The 16,933-nt window shown below is 44.9% G+C and overlaps 1 long non-coding RNA gene across 6 annotated transcripts in view; it reads right to left on the bottom strand.

The window, feature by feature from the left end:
• Positions 1-2,712: 2,712 nt before the first annotated feature.
• Positions 2,713-16,933, bottom strand: part of LOC105236564 — a 154,728-nt gene continuing 140,507 nt past the window's right edge. For 5 of the 6 annotated variants that reach the window (XR_004624204.1, XR_002142202.2, XR_004624200.1 and 2 more), the window contains one exon: positions 4,039-16,047. This is a non-coding gene — a long non-coding RNA (uncharacterized LOC105236564). Of the gene's footprint in view, positions 3,095-4,038; positions 16,048-16,933 lie in introns of those variants that run through there. The other variant, XR_004624201.1, reaches the window with a different exon arrangement.

Raw genomic sequence — 16,933 nt, forward strand, 5'->3', positions numbered from 1 at the left:
AAAAAAAAAAAGAAAGCCATTTTTGTCTTAAACAAAGAGTGATGCAATGTGGCATACACTTTGTAAAGATCATTCCAGTAGCTATGTGAGTAGACTTCTCAGAGACTACACTGGAAGTGAGAAGACCAGAGAGGAGACTACTGCAATAAAACAGGTGAGAGCTGTCACAGGGTTGGACCAAGCCGATAGCAGAGGAGGTGGTGAAAAGTGATCAGATTATGGATATATTTTGAAGGTAACGTTAACAAGCCTTCTGGATGGATTGAATGTCAACTGAAAGAGAAAGAGAGGAGTCAAATGGTCCTAAGTTTTTGACCTAAGAAGTGATAAGATGGGGTTGCTACTTCCTGAGATGAGGAAAACTGCAGAAAACATAACATGGAAGCTCTATGTTAGGACCTTAACCTTGGAAACATGAGTTTTGTGATGTCTATTAGACATCCAAATGGTGATGGATGACATTGGATATGTGTATTTGGAGTTCCACGATGAGGTCCAGGGTAGAGCTATAAATTTGGGAATTGGCAGTCTATATAAAGTCTTGAGAATGAATAAGATCACTTAAGGAATGATAGAGAAGAATTGATTCTGAGAATTGGGCAAGAGGAACTCCAATATTTAGAAGTTTGGGAAAAGAGAGGGGCACAGCAAGAAAAACAAAAATAGAAGCAGTTAATAAATGAGGTAGAAAGAGCAATGAGAGAGAAAAGTAAAAAAAAGAGGAAGGAGGGGCAAAAATAAATTTCTTTTTTTTTTTTTAAAAGATTTTATTTATTTATTCGACAGAGATAGAGACAGCCAGCGAGAGAGGGAACACAAGCAGGGGGAGTGGGAGAGGAAGAAGCAGGCTCATAGCTGAAGAGCCTGATGTGGGGCTCGATCCCATAACGTCGGGATTACGCCCTGAGCCGAAGGCAGACGCTTAACCGCTGTGCCACCCAGGCGCCCCGCAAAAATAAATTTCTATTTATGATCCAGTAGATTGGCCAAATAGAATGATAGTAGATATAAACCCAAATATGTCAGTAATTAAATATAAATGGATTAAGTAGTTCAATTAAAAGTCTATAATTATTCAACCAAATTTAAAAAATCCAATATATGCTGCTTAAAAGAGATATAAGTTAAACATAAGACATAGAGTAATTAAAAATTAAAGATGATTAAAAAATATATACCATGCAAACACTACCCAAAAGAAAGCTGGAATAGCTATACTGATAGCAAAGCAGACTCAAGGCAAAGCGCATAATTGGGATAAAGATACAAGTTTCATAATGATAAAAGGGTTAATTCTCCAAGAAAAGATTAAATTCTCAATTTATATGTATTAAAAATCACAGCCTCAAAATATATAAAGAAAAATTGACAGAATTATAAATACAGGCAAATCCACCCTCATAATGGGAAACGTTAACACACCTCTCTCAATAAAATTACAGCAAGGAGAAAAAAACAGTAAGGCTATATAAGATATAAACAACACAATTAACAAATTTGATATATTGGCATGTACAGAATACTGTGGAGAAAAGAATGCACATTCTCTTCAAGTGTCCATGGAACATTTATGCTGGCCATAAAAGAAGTTTCAACAAGTTTCAAAGGATTGAAATCACTCAGGGTATGTTCTCTGACCACAAAAGCATCAAGCTGGAAATAAATTTTTGAAATGAGTAAAAATTCTTCAATTTCTTGGGAATTTAGCAATATACTTTTAAATAGGTCAAAGAAAAAAATTTCAGTGGAAATTGGAAATCATGAAGATACAACACATCAAAACACGAGGGATGCGGCTAAACCTCTGCTAAGAGAAAATTTATGGACTTAAATGCGTGTATTTAAAAAGAAAAAAGAATAGAAATCAAAAATCTAGTTATCTCAAAAATAAGAAAAATAGCAAATTGAACCTAAAGAAAACAGAAAGGAAGAAATAATAAAAACTAAGAGCAGAAATTGATGAAATATAAAACAAACATTCAAGAGAAAATCAACATGCCTAAAAGCTGGCACTTGTAAAAGAATAATAAAAGTATTAGGTTTCTAAGAAGTCTGACAGGAGAATAATAAAGAAGGCACAAATTACCAGTTCAACTGAAATGAGGACATCGGTTCATATGCTACAGATATTTAAAAGATAATTACAATATATTGTGAATAATTTATTATTAATAAATTTTAAATTTTAGATAAAATGAAAAATCCTTAGAAAAACTAACAAAAACTGACACAAGAGAAAATAAAAAACCTAACATAGTCCTATACCTATCAAAACGTTGAAGATGTAGTTAACAATATCTATATAAAGAAATCACCAGGTAAAAAAGGCTTTCCCCTAAGTAAGTTCCTCTAAATATTTATGGAAGAAATGGCACCAATCATATATAAACAGTGGAATAGACTAGAAAAAAGAAAATGTGCATACCATATAAGTCCTCAGGAAGGGATAACTAAGTAGCATTTCCCAAACTACTTTGACCCAGAATCTTTTTCTCTAGAGCAGTACTGTCCAATAGAAACCTAATGCCAGCCACATGCATAATTTAAAAACTTTTAGTAGCCATTTTAAAATAAATAAAAAGAAATAGGTGAAACTAATTTTGAAAATATGTTTTATTCAATACAATACACTCAAATATTATCAATTCAACACATAATCAATATAAAATTATTGAGATATTTTCCATTCTTTTTTGAAGACTAGTGATAAGGCTTTAAAACCTGGTGAGTTTTGTATGCTTTCAGCTCATCTCAATTCAGTCCAGCCACATGTCAAGTGCTCAGTAGTCACATATGACTACCATTTTGGACAATGCAGCTCTAGTGACTTGTGTGGGTCTTCTGTTCTGCAGGGCACTCTTCAGGAAACCCTGCCCTAAAAAGAGACCCATTGCTAAAACCTTCCCACTAGGTTAAGAGATAAAACATGAGAGTCTCGGGGCGCCTGGGTGGCACAGCGGTTAAACGTCTGGCTTCGGCTCAGGGCGTGATCCCGGCGTTATGGGATCGAGCCCCACATCAGGTTCCTCCGCTGTGAGCCTGCTTCTTCCTCTCCCACTCCCCCTGCTTGTGTTCCCTCTCTCACTGGCTGTCTCTGTCAAATAAATAAATAAAATCTTTAAAAAAAAAAAACATGAGAGTCTCTACAACAAATTATAAAAGGTATCATCCCAGAAAATTGGTGAGGCATTTTGGAAAACATCTTAACCTATGGAAGAATTATTTTTTAGTTAAAAAGTAAAAGACAGGATATGGGGGCAAATCTTTCTTATTGTACAGTGCTGCTTTGGTTATCTATTGCCATGTAACAAACCATCCCCAAACTTAGTTGCTTAAACCAACATTTGTTTGCTTGGGCAGGGTTTAGTGGGGGCAGTTCACCTCAGCTACATGTGGGATCACTGAGAGCAGGTTGGCTGGAGCTGGAAGATGCGTTTTCCAAGTGATTCACTCAGATGGCTGGCAAATTGATGATGGCTGTTGGGTGGGAGCTCAGTTAGGCTACCAAAAAGTAGAGAAGAATCATGGGCCTCTCCAAGTGGCTGCTTGGGCTGTCTCCCAGCATGGCGGCGGGATACCAGCAGGGAGAAAGCAGGCTTGTCAAGGCTGGGCCTTGCACTCGCACACCATCGTTTCTGCCCTGATTTGAGGAGGTGAAGAAATAAATCCCACCCCTGGGTGTGGAAAGAGACAAAGCACTCGTGACTATCTCTGACCCACCATAGATGCTGTAGTACTTTCAAATCTGTATTTGCTCTTCCCAATAATGTTTTTCAGCTTTAATAATTTATTTTTTAAATAAGCTTCAAATAGGGGCACCTGGGTGGGTCAGTCACTAAGCATCTCCCTTTGGCTCAGGTCATGATCTCAGAGTCCTAGGATCAAGCCCCACATCAGGCTCCCTGCTCCGTGGGGAGTCTGCTTCTCCTTTTCCCTCTGTCCCTCCCCTGCTTGTGCTCACTTTCTCTCTCTCTCAAATAAATGAAGTCTTTAAAATAAACAAACAAACTTGAAATAAATATGACAATATCTTAATAATTTACGCATGGGTGGAACACAAATATTTGCAATAATGTCTGTATACATTTTCTATTTTAATTTTTTTTAAATTAATAAGCTTCATTTTTCAGAATGGTTTTAGACTTACAGAAAAATTACAAAGATACTATAGAGTTCCCATATATTCCTTCTCCCCACACACAGTTCCCCCATTATTAGCATCTCACATTGGTATGGTATATTTGTCATAATTAATGGGTTTTTTAAAGATTTTATTTATTCTTATTTTTGAGAGAGAGAGTGCATACAAGCAGGGGGGACGGGCACAGGGAGAAGCAAACTACCTGCTGAGTGGAGCCCAAGGCAGGGCTGGCAGGACCCTGGGATCATGACCTGAACCCAAGGCATATGTTTAACCAACTGAGACACCCAGGAGCTCCGTTTGTCACAATTAAAGAACCAATACTGATACCTAATTACTTAATTTAATTTAATCATTTATTCGGATTTCCTTGGGTTTTTTGTTTGTTTCTTAGAGAGAGGTGAGGGGGCAGAGGAAGATAGAGAATCCATGGAGCCCCACATGGGGCTCGAGCTCACGACGCTGACATCATGACCTGAGCCGAAATCAATAGTCAGATGCTTAACCAACTGAGCCACCCAGGCACCTCAGTTTCCTTGGTTTTAAACTAATGCCCTTCAGTTCTGGATCCCATCTAGGATGCCACATTATATTTAGCAGTCCCATCTTCTCAGGGTCCTCTTGGCTGTAACAGCTTCTCAGACTTTCCTTGTTTTTTATGACTTTGACAGTTTTGAAGAGCACTGGTCAGGTACAGTGCAGGATGTCCTACTATTGGTATCTGTCTAGTGTTTTTCTCATGATTAGGTTGAGGTTATGGATTTGGGAGAGAAAGACCACAGAGGTGAAATGCTATTTTCATTACAACAATATCAAGGGCACGTGCTATCGACATGATTTTTGATTGTTGATGCTGACCTTGATCTCCTGGCAGAGGAGCTGTTTTTCAGGTGTCTCCACTGGGAAGTTTGTCTTTTTTCTCCTTTTGCTTAGTGTCTTTGGAAGAAAGTTGCTATGTGTGGCTCTCCCCTCCTTTAAGATGAGGTGTCTACACTTATTATCTGGAATTTATCTGTACAGGTGAGTTGTTTCTTCTACCTCTTTGTTGCTTTATCAATCATTTTTTTTATGTCAGTATGCACTCATGGATATTTATTTCATATTTTGGGTAATAAAGCAACACTACTTTGTTTTGTTGCTCAATTTATGCCAGCTTTGGCCACCAGGGGCACTTTCATTAACTTAGCAACGTCTTTGGATGCTACCACTGCCATGAGAAAGATAAGAAAAAGGCAGTCCATTCAAGTGACCAGAAAGTCCAGGACATGACAGCTCACCTCTGACTTCCAAACGCCCATTGCACACACTTAGCCCACCCTGGGACCTTTGCTGCTGCCCAGAAGACAGGCTGAGATCACCGGGCAGCTCCTCCAAGAAAGTCAAAGAAGTCACCGCTAGTCGTAGGAGGTCCTTGTGAGTGTGGCTGCTCCATATTCTGAAAGTTCATAGCCAAGGAAAGGGTAATTATATACTTCAATGGAGAAACGAAAAATATGTGAGCAGCACTGGGTCATCATGAAGTGGTTCGTCTATAAATAGTGCTACCCTGGTCCTCAACCATCTCAGGAGCAAATTAAGGCTTGCCGCGGTGCTGGGCATGAATTTGCTGCCCTACCCCACCCCTGACATTCCATGGGGCTTCGCTGAGAGTACCATGGATGACCGGCAGACCAAGACCCAGGAACACGTATGCTCCCTCACGTACAGGGGAGCGTGCAGTGGCCCTCGCATGACACACATTGTCCTGGAACCTCACAAACTTCACCAGGAACCAGTGTCCTGGCCATGGGCAATGATGGAACAGATACTTCTCTTTTGATCCAACAGGGAACAATCTTGAGAAATAAACTGGCTCTGGATGGAAAGTATAAAAAATACCACTACGAAGAAGGTTCTATTTGAAGAAACTTTCATACATGATCGAATCCTTCAAGGGTTAACATTGGGTCCATGGGTTGGATGCGTGGCTTTGTTTGGGGGGAGGAAACAAAAACTACTTTGACCTTGATCTCAAAACATGCTCAGGAAAGTCATTCAAATGTGAGGCCCATTTCAATACCCCAGTTCCCACTGACACACGGCAAATTCTGTATGGACTGCTACAACTGAAGACTTTCTCTTTCTCCTTTTTTAAAAGATTTTATGTATTTATTTGAGAGAGAGTGAGCACAGGGGGAGTAGCAGAGGGAGAAGCAGGCACCCCACTGAGCAGGGAGCCTGACACGGGTCTTGATCCCAGGACCCTGGGATCATGACCCGAGCCGAAGGCAGACGCTTAACTGACTGAGCCACCCAGGTACCCCAACTGAAGCCTTTCTTAACACAGCAGATGCTTTCATTTCTTTTTTCTTTTTAAGTCCAAAACCTCTCTTTGAAAGTACTATTAAAATAAAGTTTCACGACAAGGTATTTCAAACATTTAGGCAAGTCTGGAGGATATTAGCGCAGACTGTCACCTCTAACTAATTTTATCAAGTCTTAACATTACGCCATGTTTGCCACACATCTTTTTTTTTTTTTAAAGAAAATATGGCTGAACCCCTTGCAGCCTCTGCACACAGGCTCACCCTTTGTCACACTGCCCCTCACCTGCCCCTAGCTGACAGGTATTCTCAGCTGTTCACACCAGGCTCTTCTGTCCTGCCTTCCACTCGGCTGTTGGAGTGCAGCAGCAGGTGACCATATCAGAGAGGGTGTGCCGGAGGAGACCCACCTCCCAGAGCTGCTCAGCCAGAGAAAAGGCCTGCTGAGCACAGCTGTTAGGAAGAGGATTGGGGTGTGGAGGAGAGAAAGGATGAAAAATATAGGCTAGGGCTTGAAATGCATTTCAACCTTCCAAAGACAAAATATGCGGCAACAGATCATGTCATCTGTTTTGTCCAAACTCTCTTTTGTTGTTGCTAAGTCGCTGTGCTCAGGTTGAAAATGCCAACATTCAAGAAATCTTATGTTCTTCCTTCTCTTAAGGAACTAAGGGACAGGAAGTGGGAGGCCTCAGGGCTGGAGGAAGAGAGAAGGGCACAGCGCTGGGGAAAGGTGGGTGAGGTCATTGCTGATTTGGCTGCAGAGTACTGTTAAGGTCCAATGGTGTACTGAGTGTTATCAGACTTGTAAAAAATATTTGATAAGCCAGGGAATGTTTTGGCAGGCTAGTGGTTTTCAAAAATCTATTTCTGCAAGATTTCTGCTGATTAAATTAAGGCTATATGGGCGGGTTCTTTCAGGGACATCGACTGAATCAAGCCATAAACCAACAAACATAAAGAGGGTGGGGAGGACCCAAAACCACACTCATCTGCTAAATTTCCAAACAAACTAAACTTAAATTTTGTTATTAAACCCAACCAAAGCATTTTCAAATTATCGCTTGCCAGACTGGTTCAACTGGAAGCACACATCTGTTTCCAACACCACAGGCCCAGACCCAAGTCCAGTCTCAGGTACAGACACTTGAAGGGAAGGAAACTATCAAGGGCATGCTTTATGCTAGGCATTGTAGTGGATAGGTCACTTTCTATGGCTTATTTAACCCTTAACAAAACCCTCTGGAGGATGACATTAATCCCATCTGATACAAGAGGACGCCGCAACTCAGAGAGGTTAAGAAACCTGCACAGGCCAACACAGCCAGCAAACAAGTTCTATGGACAAGCCTTGGATTAAACACAACCACACCCGAACTCTTATTCTTCTGTGGTGGTTTCACTTCTGTGGTGTTTGTGTGTTGAATGGGCTGTTTCAGATTGAAGAGGACAGAGAAATGCTCCAGTTCTCTGTGGACTTGGGGATGAATTGTAAGAATCCAGAGGAAGTGAAGGGCCCAGAAAGCAAACACAATCACAGTAACCAGACTTGGGCTTCTGTGGAGTGTCACAGGGACCTGTCCTCCTAGAGGGGGCCGTGCGGCTGGCGATTCTCGCGACCCTGTCATTCTCAACACAGCCTTACTCTTTCTCTCCTTCTCTCTCCCTCTCTCTCCTGCTCTGCTTGCCTCATGCTTTCTGCCTTCTGGCTCCACTTCTCTTCCCACCATGCCCCTATGGGGTGTATGTGTCTCCCTTGGTCAAAGAACGGTTGGTAGAAGGCCTTCCCATCTAGAGGAACCAGGCCCCGCATGGGCGGCCACTGTCATGAGTCTAGCCAATCCTTGGTCCGACCGTGTGTGACGAGGGTAGTGAAGCCACAGGACACAAAAGATACCATTTTCCTCAGAGAGGAGGTGTGGGTGTGGCAGGCCCTGTGTGTCTCCAGGGCTTCCGTAGGAGCGTCCTATGGCCGCCATGACAAAGCATCACACATTGGATGGCTTCAGTTCAACAGACATTTACTGTCCCGCACAATACAGGAGGCTAGAGGTCTGAGATCAAGGTGTCACCAGGGCTGTGCTCCCTGCAAAGGCACCACAGGAGATTCCTTTCTTGCCTCTTCCAGCACCTGGTCCCCTGGCTTATGGCTGCCTCCCTCCTACCTCTGCCTCTGTCCTCACATGGTCTTCTTCTCCCCACAATTCTCTAGTCATTGGATTCAGGGCCCACCCTACATCCAGGATGATTTCATCTCGAGACCCACAACTAATGACATCTGCAAAGACCCAATTTCCTGAAAAAGTTACCTTCTAGGTTTCCGGCCAGATACAAATGTGGGGGGGGTACACTATTTAAACCATTGCAGCTTCTCTTCAGTGCACTGTAGTATCACATAACACCCCCAAGGTGTCCCATGGGCTCCAAGATAGCAGGAGTCGTGCGGTTGTTACCTCTTTGGGATGTGCCTTAGCATGGGCCAGAAGCTAACGAAAACTGCCTATTGATTTACCCGGAATAGACCGTAAAAAACTTCTGAAAAATCAACATCATTTTATTCAAGTCCCTACCTGTTGCATGGCGCTGTGCCCATCTGTGGCATCCTGCAGTCATCATGGCTGCCCGGTAGCAAGTTTCTGGGCCACCCACACCACAGAGCACCGTCCACAGAGATGTGGATCTGCACTTCGCCTGTCTTCTGAGCAGAGGTCTCTCACCACAGCCCCTCCATCCTGGAGTCAACCTAGTGCAATCCCTGCAGCTCTAACCCTGCCTTCTAGTGTGTTCCAGCCCATGAGCCAACTTGGTCCAAAATCCATGCTGAGGTTCTCTTCGTGTTCCCTCTCAGTCGCCTGAGGAGGTAGACGAGTCCTGTTCCAGTTTGGCCTCGTTCACTGAATGTTCTCTGGTGGGAAAACAAACCAAACCAAACCCCAGAACTCTGGTTTGGTTCTTAGTGATATAAAAACTATTTGGATTTGGTTCGAGGTTGAGCAAACTGGTGCAGTTTGTTCCGGTTTTTGGTTCACAGTTCAGGCCAAGTCGTTGATCCAGACAGAAAGAATGTCCCTGGAATGCCTCTTCCAACTAGGGCTCAACAGCTGAAAGGGCTGGGTGTCCAGACGGAGGCCGCCTGCTCAGCAGACACCCAGGGGCTTCCCTGCAGCCCCAAACACAGGCCTCTGAGGTCCTGGGGACGGGGCCTGGCAGCGCATCTGGCCCGGTTCCCCAGGGCCCAGCCCAGAAGGTCATGCTACCTTCCACAGACTGGGAGCAGAATGCCCTTGCTCCTGGGGCCAGGCAGCTAAGCATGCCCTCAACCCAAGGGACTGGGGACAGAGCGGGGGCAGCCTGGCAGTGGGTGTCACAGTATAAATCTGTTACAGTTTCCACATAAGCACAGCTCCAGTGATCTCAGTCAAGGAGGGGGGGAGCAACAGAGAACCCAAATATGGCTGGATGGGAAACAACAGGGAGTGGGGGGCCCTAGAGGAGCCAAGCAGAGGCATTCAGCTTCAAGCCCTTTGTAGCCCGGTGCTCCTTCCGTGAGGCTGGCTGGTCGGAGAGGCTCACAAAGGAACACGTCTGCCTGCCTTTGGCAGGCACCAATTCAGAGCACAGTTTCTGGGGGCTACGCCGAAGTTTCCCTCCCCAGCCAGGAAGCAAGGCAGAGCCAAGGACGAGGCATCAGGAGCGCTCATCCCCAGGGAGCAACTGCAGGGGACAGAGCAGCTGGGGGCATTGGGGACACCTGGCAGTGAATCACCAATCAAGAATTTTGAAAGGAAAACACATATTTCCACTCTAGTCTCCCTCCCACGCTGACCACACATCAAAGGGGTCCTCAGATGCAGGGAACTAGTCAGCTGGGTTGATCAGGCCCTGAATGCTGGAAACCCGAGGGCTGGGACCAAAAGGCACGTCCCTGAGGGACTGCCCCAATTCTGCAATGTGGGAAGAGACACACCTCTGGCCACCACGCAGGGAGCTGACAAACATTGTCAAGGGAAAAGGAAGGAAAGTTCTGAGGAGATCTCTCATCCAAACACCTCAGTTTCTCAGGATTACTTTTCCTATCGTTACCCTTTAAATAATCCACCAAAGGGCAACCTTATCAAAGGCACGTTGGGTGCTCCCTGACTTAGCTTGAAGCCATTTTTATTCCGCCTTGGCTACATGGAGAGCAAACACCGCCTGAGACACAATCCAGAAATACTTCCTAGCGCTGGCTGGCCTGACAGGATTAGACCGCTAGCTAGTACATGTGATTTCAGCTGGGTGTGCTTTGTGTTAAACTATGCCTGCTACGTGCTGCATTCAATTATAGGTTTTCTTACACTTACATCTTCATTAGTTCTACATTGCCGAGTAGACGGAATGTGCTGTCAGCTTAAAAAAAAATAGAAAAGTGTTTTTTTTTTCAAGGATTCAACACTGTCCAGTCCTATTAAAAAAAGAAAGGAAAAGAAAATCTTGGCTCCAGCATACATTGCTAATGGGCATGGAATTGATTCACGAGTCTCCAGCTCTAGTTGTATAAAAGTAATTACTGCAACCTCGAGTAATTGCTTCCATATTCAATATTCACAGAATATTCACAGAAGGCTGCACATGTTTTACATATATATGTATATATATTGAATTGGGAGAGAAGAAAATATAAATTAAAAAAAAGAGCTATCAGAGAACATTGAAACTACTCATATACATACCCCTAAAAAAAAAATCTTCAGCCGTGATAAAGATCCTGACAGACTCAAACGAAGCAGGGCCAGCAGAGAGCAGAGCCGTGAAAACCCCGGCGCTGCAAAGCTGGAGAGCAGGTATTCTGGGCACGGGCAGTCATATAAGGAGCAAGGTCTGCGGCAGCCTCCAAGGCCCAGCCCACAGCCAGGAACGGTCGGCGTGTGGCGGCCAGCCCCTGCTCAGCAGCACTGCCTACCCCAAGTCCTGTGCAGCCTCCGCCTGGTCCCCAGTCTGGGGAGCTTCATGTCCTATGTGTGGCTATGGAAACCACAGTCCCCACTCGGTCCCCCCGTGGGTCCCACAGTGCTAGATGGTACTGGCACAAGCGGGCATGGAGTGGGGCAGAGCATTCCCATACAGCCCCAGAAACCACTTCAGGGACGAAAGGGATCCATGCGGAAGGTCTGCAGACCTGAAGGAACGTCTCTGAGCAAATAGAGAGACATTCAGAGTTGGAACCTCAGGAAGGGAGTTAAAGGCTGGGCTTCCCACTGATGTGGGGATGAGGGAATTGATTTCATGGATCTAAACCTAAGACTTGACACTGTTCCCTGGTGACTCCATCCATCACGCCTGGATGGAGCCTGAGACCTCTTGAAGCTTTCCTTCTCTCATCTATAGAACTGTCCTGGCTTCGTTTCAGCTGCAAATGTGCCAAGCCTCCCTCCCTCACATCTCTCTGTTGAGACCACTAATGACAAGCAGGACGAAGAAAGACCTCCATGCAGGTGGGCCTCCGCCCATTTATCAAGAAGGGTTGTTCAAGCAGGTGCGTGCAAACCTACCTGCTCTGCCTTCTGTTACACGGTTCCCCATCTTACCTGTACAGATAATACCCGGCCTGAGGGTTGAGAGGAGGGAACAACTTGGCAGTCGGGCTGCTAATGGTGTCTTCTTCTTGTCTGGGTTCACAAAGAGCTAGGCGATGTGGTGCGGTGAATTGACCCAGGGGAGCACACATGAAATGCTGTGGGCCCTGGCCCAGGCTACTGGTGCAGATCCACACCACAACTGGAGAGACTCCTGGCTTCTCGTCAGTGTTATCTCTGGCCTGTGGATCCTCAGCCTGGCAAGAGAGGCCCATTTAAAAAATCCTGGCAACTATGTGGGACCTGTCACACACCGCCTTTGATTTTGGGGTCTTGATTGAAGTTCAAACCGCGTAATTTTTAGTTGGGCTCTGTTTGTCCTCTTTCTCACCTTGGACTTGGTTCACCTAAGTCTGTCCTCCAGAAGGGTGTCAGGGCCCAACATGCATCTCTTTGATATACCATCCATAAGGAGTAGCAGGAGAAGCAGGGGGACCTCCTCCATCAGGAGGTTCAGCCCAAGGACATGGGACGTTTTTAAATAAAAGAATGAAAAAAATTAACTGTTTGAAATAAATAACTGGAAATCCAGTTTGCACACAATCAGAGTGCATTTGGTCATTTGAAAAAAGACAGTGTGGTTAATTGAACATAATAATAAAAAAAAAGACCTTAAAAAAAAAAAAAGGAAGAAAGACGACCATGTGAGCTTTGGGATGCTCTGGAGGTATAAAAGGTTTAAATTCAGAAAAGCTAGAATCGGCACAGCTCCCATGTTGTAGAGACCTGGCCTGGGGTGGGGGCGGGGGGAGAGCAATGCTTCTCCCCAGGGAGGCCCAGGGTTCCCCACTCTCCCCATGCATTGCTCTAGCTGCCACATGTTCCCGTTTCACAAACTAACAGCAGTTATGATTAGAAAAGGATTCTGCTGCCAATTTGAAAATATAGAGACCAGCAGGACTAGAAAATGAATTTCAGCTCCTTATCCTGCTGGCTGAGGGGCAGCGGCTCATTTGGGATATAAAAAAAGGTATGGGCTGAGAAATTAGAAGAGAAATATCTGCCATCAGAGCTCTATAGGGGAGTGAAAGGACTGTCCAACGGTACATTCTTTCAGAGTTCTGGCCTTGGTTTCCTTTGCTGTAAAATGCTAGAGGCCTTGGGCATTTGTGAGGATTTAGCAAAATAGTAATGCAAGTGGGAGCACTGTTGGCAGAGGGGAGAGGAGAGAAAGAAGGAGAGACAGACAGAAAGAAGATTTTGCCTCTTCACCCACAAACCAACCCACAGAAAAAGGCAGAGTCAGAATAATTTTCTTCATTCAAAAAATATTTACTATTAGGAACAGTGCTCTAAGTGCCTAGGTCATTACATCAGTGACTAAAGCAGGTGAAAAATGCCTGATCAAACTATGCCTGCAGCTTGATAATCCCTAGACATTTGAGCTACCGAGCCAATAAATTCCTGTAGCATTTCAGCCAGTCTGAGCTGGGTTTTTTGTTACTTTCAAAGCAAAGCGTCCTGACTGCTACTGTCATCCTCTAGACATGGCGACACCTGACCAAACCCTGGGTCTGGTCACATTTCACTCCACATTCAAATTAAGGAGGAACACTAAAGATAAAACGTGCATGTCTCTGTCTGAAAAACCAGCCACCTCTGGGTGGCACACAGCTCTTATAAATAACCAGGAAGCAAATTCAGGCTGGAAAAGGAATTTTAACAATTTCTTTTAAAAAAAAGATAAAAAAAAGATAAAAGGAAAAGAAAAAAGGGAAGAATTCCACAGGAAATGGAAAGGGAATTTGGGAGATAGAATGTAGCAAGCTCCATTGGACCACGGCCAGAACAAGCCTTCCCTTATTAAGTGGGAGAGCCTGAGTGTCGCAGAGTATTAAGACCTTCCCAGAGTCTCTCACTGGAGATAACATTTAATGAATGGTATTTCTGGGCACAGTTTAGACATATCAATAAGCATTTTTTGGTTCATTTTGTGTCCCTTGAAGCTCCCTTGGGAAAGATAATGCTCTGACTTTCAGGATCTCCAAATGTTTTTTTGTTTTTTTGCTTTTTGCTTTTTTACAAAGCCAGTGTTTTGCTCTCTACTTTGTAAACTTCATGAAATAAATCCCAGTTGTCTGAAGTCTAATGACATATGCCCTCCTAACTGCAGATCAGGGCCAAGGATGACGACACAAACGTTCTCAGGAAGATCTGTAACAGCAACACACATGCTCTTTTCCTTCTAGAAAGTAATCGAACAGCCTTTCAACAAGCCCTTCCAGTGCTAAGTTGCCATGGACATTCTGCTATTTCTGCCTCACCAGCACCTGCTCCTCCGTTTTCTGTTAACAACAACCAATTTTCCCTGGGGAGCCAACTTTCCTCCATTCTCAGGGCTGGTGGTTCAGTTAGGTCTGACCCCCTGTCATGACTGCAGGACAAGAGGGACAGGTGACCCAGACCCAGACAACCAGAGCATCACACCCTCCTGGTCACATGTTAATTGACTTAAGGATGGTCATACAGCTCAAACCAGGCCAATGGGAATCAGTTCAACAACTTCTGTTGAAATTTTTGGGAAAAACACTGTTCTTTCCCATTGAGGTTGCTTAGCTGATAGGATACAAGTCCAGAGGACCTCGGTGCTAATGGGAAGACAGCAGAACTGAGAGACACGGCAAGATGGAGTCTTGATGACACATTTGGACACATTTGGACCCCCAGATCCAGCTATGCCTGAAAGCAGCCTCTATCTATGCAAGCTTGAAGATATTTGAACCAAAATTTTTCCTTTTTTTTTCCTTTTGCTTAAACCAGTTATATTTCTATCAAGTTCAGCCAATCCTGGCTAATTTGTAAGTAAAGGCTGCCTAGGTATCCCCTACCTAGCCTATCCCTGCGCATAGCACACTCAATCACGGCAGTTGAGAAATAGCTTGGGCTCTACCATCTACTCTTTCCAAACGCTGCTTATCTTTAAAAGGATGCAGCATTCACAGTGCTGCCCCTCTTTCCATCCTCTCCTCTCACCATGAACTCCAGTTGTTCTCAAAGCTGTGACTTCAGACCCCACCCACATCCATTAAGCCCATGGACCTTTAAATCTGGCATAATCACTGTGGCCCAAGAGCTTTTTTAAGAGGAACGCAAACTCCAGTTGCTACACATGATGTTCTTGCGGTGAGAAACCAAGAAGCGGAGTCCTGATCAAATGGACATACCTGGGGCTTTAGACTAATGCTCAGCTTGGCTTCCAATTAGTTAGGAAGTGCTCAGAAAAAGCAGCAGCTCAAGCACCGTGGAAGGACAATCAACAGGCCTCTGTCACAAGTGTTTTCGAATCCTTCCCAGACAGCTCCCTGGGTCCTATGGTAATTACTGAGTGCTCTTCACAAAATCTCATGATCACACTTCTGTGTTCTTTTCTGCAAAGGCAACTGAAGACCCCATTACCCAGAACCAGGTAAGTGCACAGCGAAGGCCAAGTGGTGGCTACATGAGGCTCTCAAGCCACGTGGTATTCACGAGTACACAGAAAAAGACTGGCCTCAGCCTCTGAATACCAACCATCACCTTCCAGAGAAACAGCTGTGGGGCAGGCTTCTGCTGAAGCTCAAAGCGTATTGGCAACATCTGCTCTAAGGGGGTCGGCAGTAGGCTGAATAATGGCCCTAAGTAGCGAGGCCCAAAGATGGCCCTCTCCTAACTCCTAGGACCTGCAATTTTGACCTTGGAACAAAGGGCCCTGCAGATGTGATGAAGTCCAAGATCTTAAGATGGGGAGATGACCCTGGAGTATCCCAGTGGGCCAGTGTCATCCCAAGGCTCCTCGTAAGAGGGGCACGAGGGGAGTCAGAGTCAGAGAAGAAGGCCATGTGATGACAGGCCAGAGGCTGGGGTGATGCACTCTGCAGATGGAGCCAGGGCCCAGCAGCCTACCCATGCAAGTGGCTTCAGCAGGTGGGAAAGCCAAGAACACGGATTCTCCTCGAAGGCCTCCAGAAGGCCAGCACCTTGCCTGATTTCTGACTTCCAGTCTCCAGAACTGTAAAAAAAAAAAAAAAAAAAATCAATCTGTGCTGTTTTAAGCCGCTACCTTTGTGGTACCAGGAAACTAATGTAATTTGCAGTTATTGTCCTGGGTTTTGCAATAACTGCATCCAGACACCAGCAGTAGCTGCCTGTGCTCAGCCCAAGCTGGGCTCTGGTCCTCGTGCCTGGGAAGATGCTACCAGTACACGACAGTGTCGCCATCTCACAGCTCCCAGACACGCCGGCCCTTCCCCTCTTCCAGATGGGACCCCTGAGCTCAGGCTCAGAGCCCTGCTGACCAAGGAGAGCCAGCAAAAGCCTCTGAGAAGCAGGGAGGTACACATTCCTCCACCAGTCACCAACTCAGCTATAACTAGATGGGATGTGGCGTCTCCCACTGGCACCCTCCCCCACAGAAGCACTGTACAGAGAAAGGATGGCCGATCCCTCGCAGATGATCGCGTCAAAGATGTATTGACTGAGTGAAGGAAAGCTATGTGTACTACTTTTCTGGGGCCAATGCAACAGATTACCACAAACTCAGTGCCTTAAAAAACAAACAAACAACAACAACAACAACAACAAAAACCCCAGAAATTTGTTCTCTTACAATTCCAGAAGGCCAAGAGTCTGAAAACGTCTCACCAGCTAAAGTCAAGATGTCGGTGGGGCTGGGTTCTTTTGGAACCACTGAGGGGAGCATCAAAATACAGAAACAAGAAAATGTCGTTATTGCAAAATCAAGGACAGTAACTGCAAATTACATAAAAACCCACCAAAAAGAAGAATGCATTTTCAATGGGGAGTTCTCTCTGGGAGAAGCCAAGCTAGTTTCTTTGGGCCATTTCTGTCCTTTGTGTTAATACAGCATTGGAGAGAATTCTAGTGATCTCCACTCA

Source organism: Ailuropoda melanoleuca, chromosome 3 (assembly GCF_002007445.2).
Source record: "Ailuropoda melanoleuca isolate Jingjing chromosome 3, ASM200744v2, whole genome shotgun sequence".
Taxonomy (NCBI): Eukaryota; Metazoa; Chordata; class Mammalia; order Carnivora; family Ursidae; genus Ailuropoda; species Ailuropoda melanoleuca.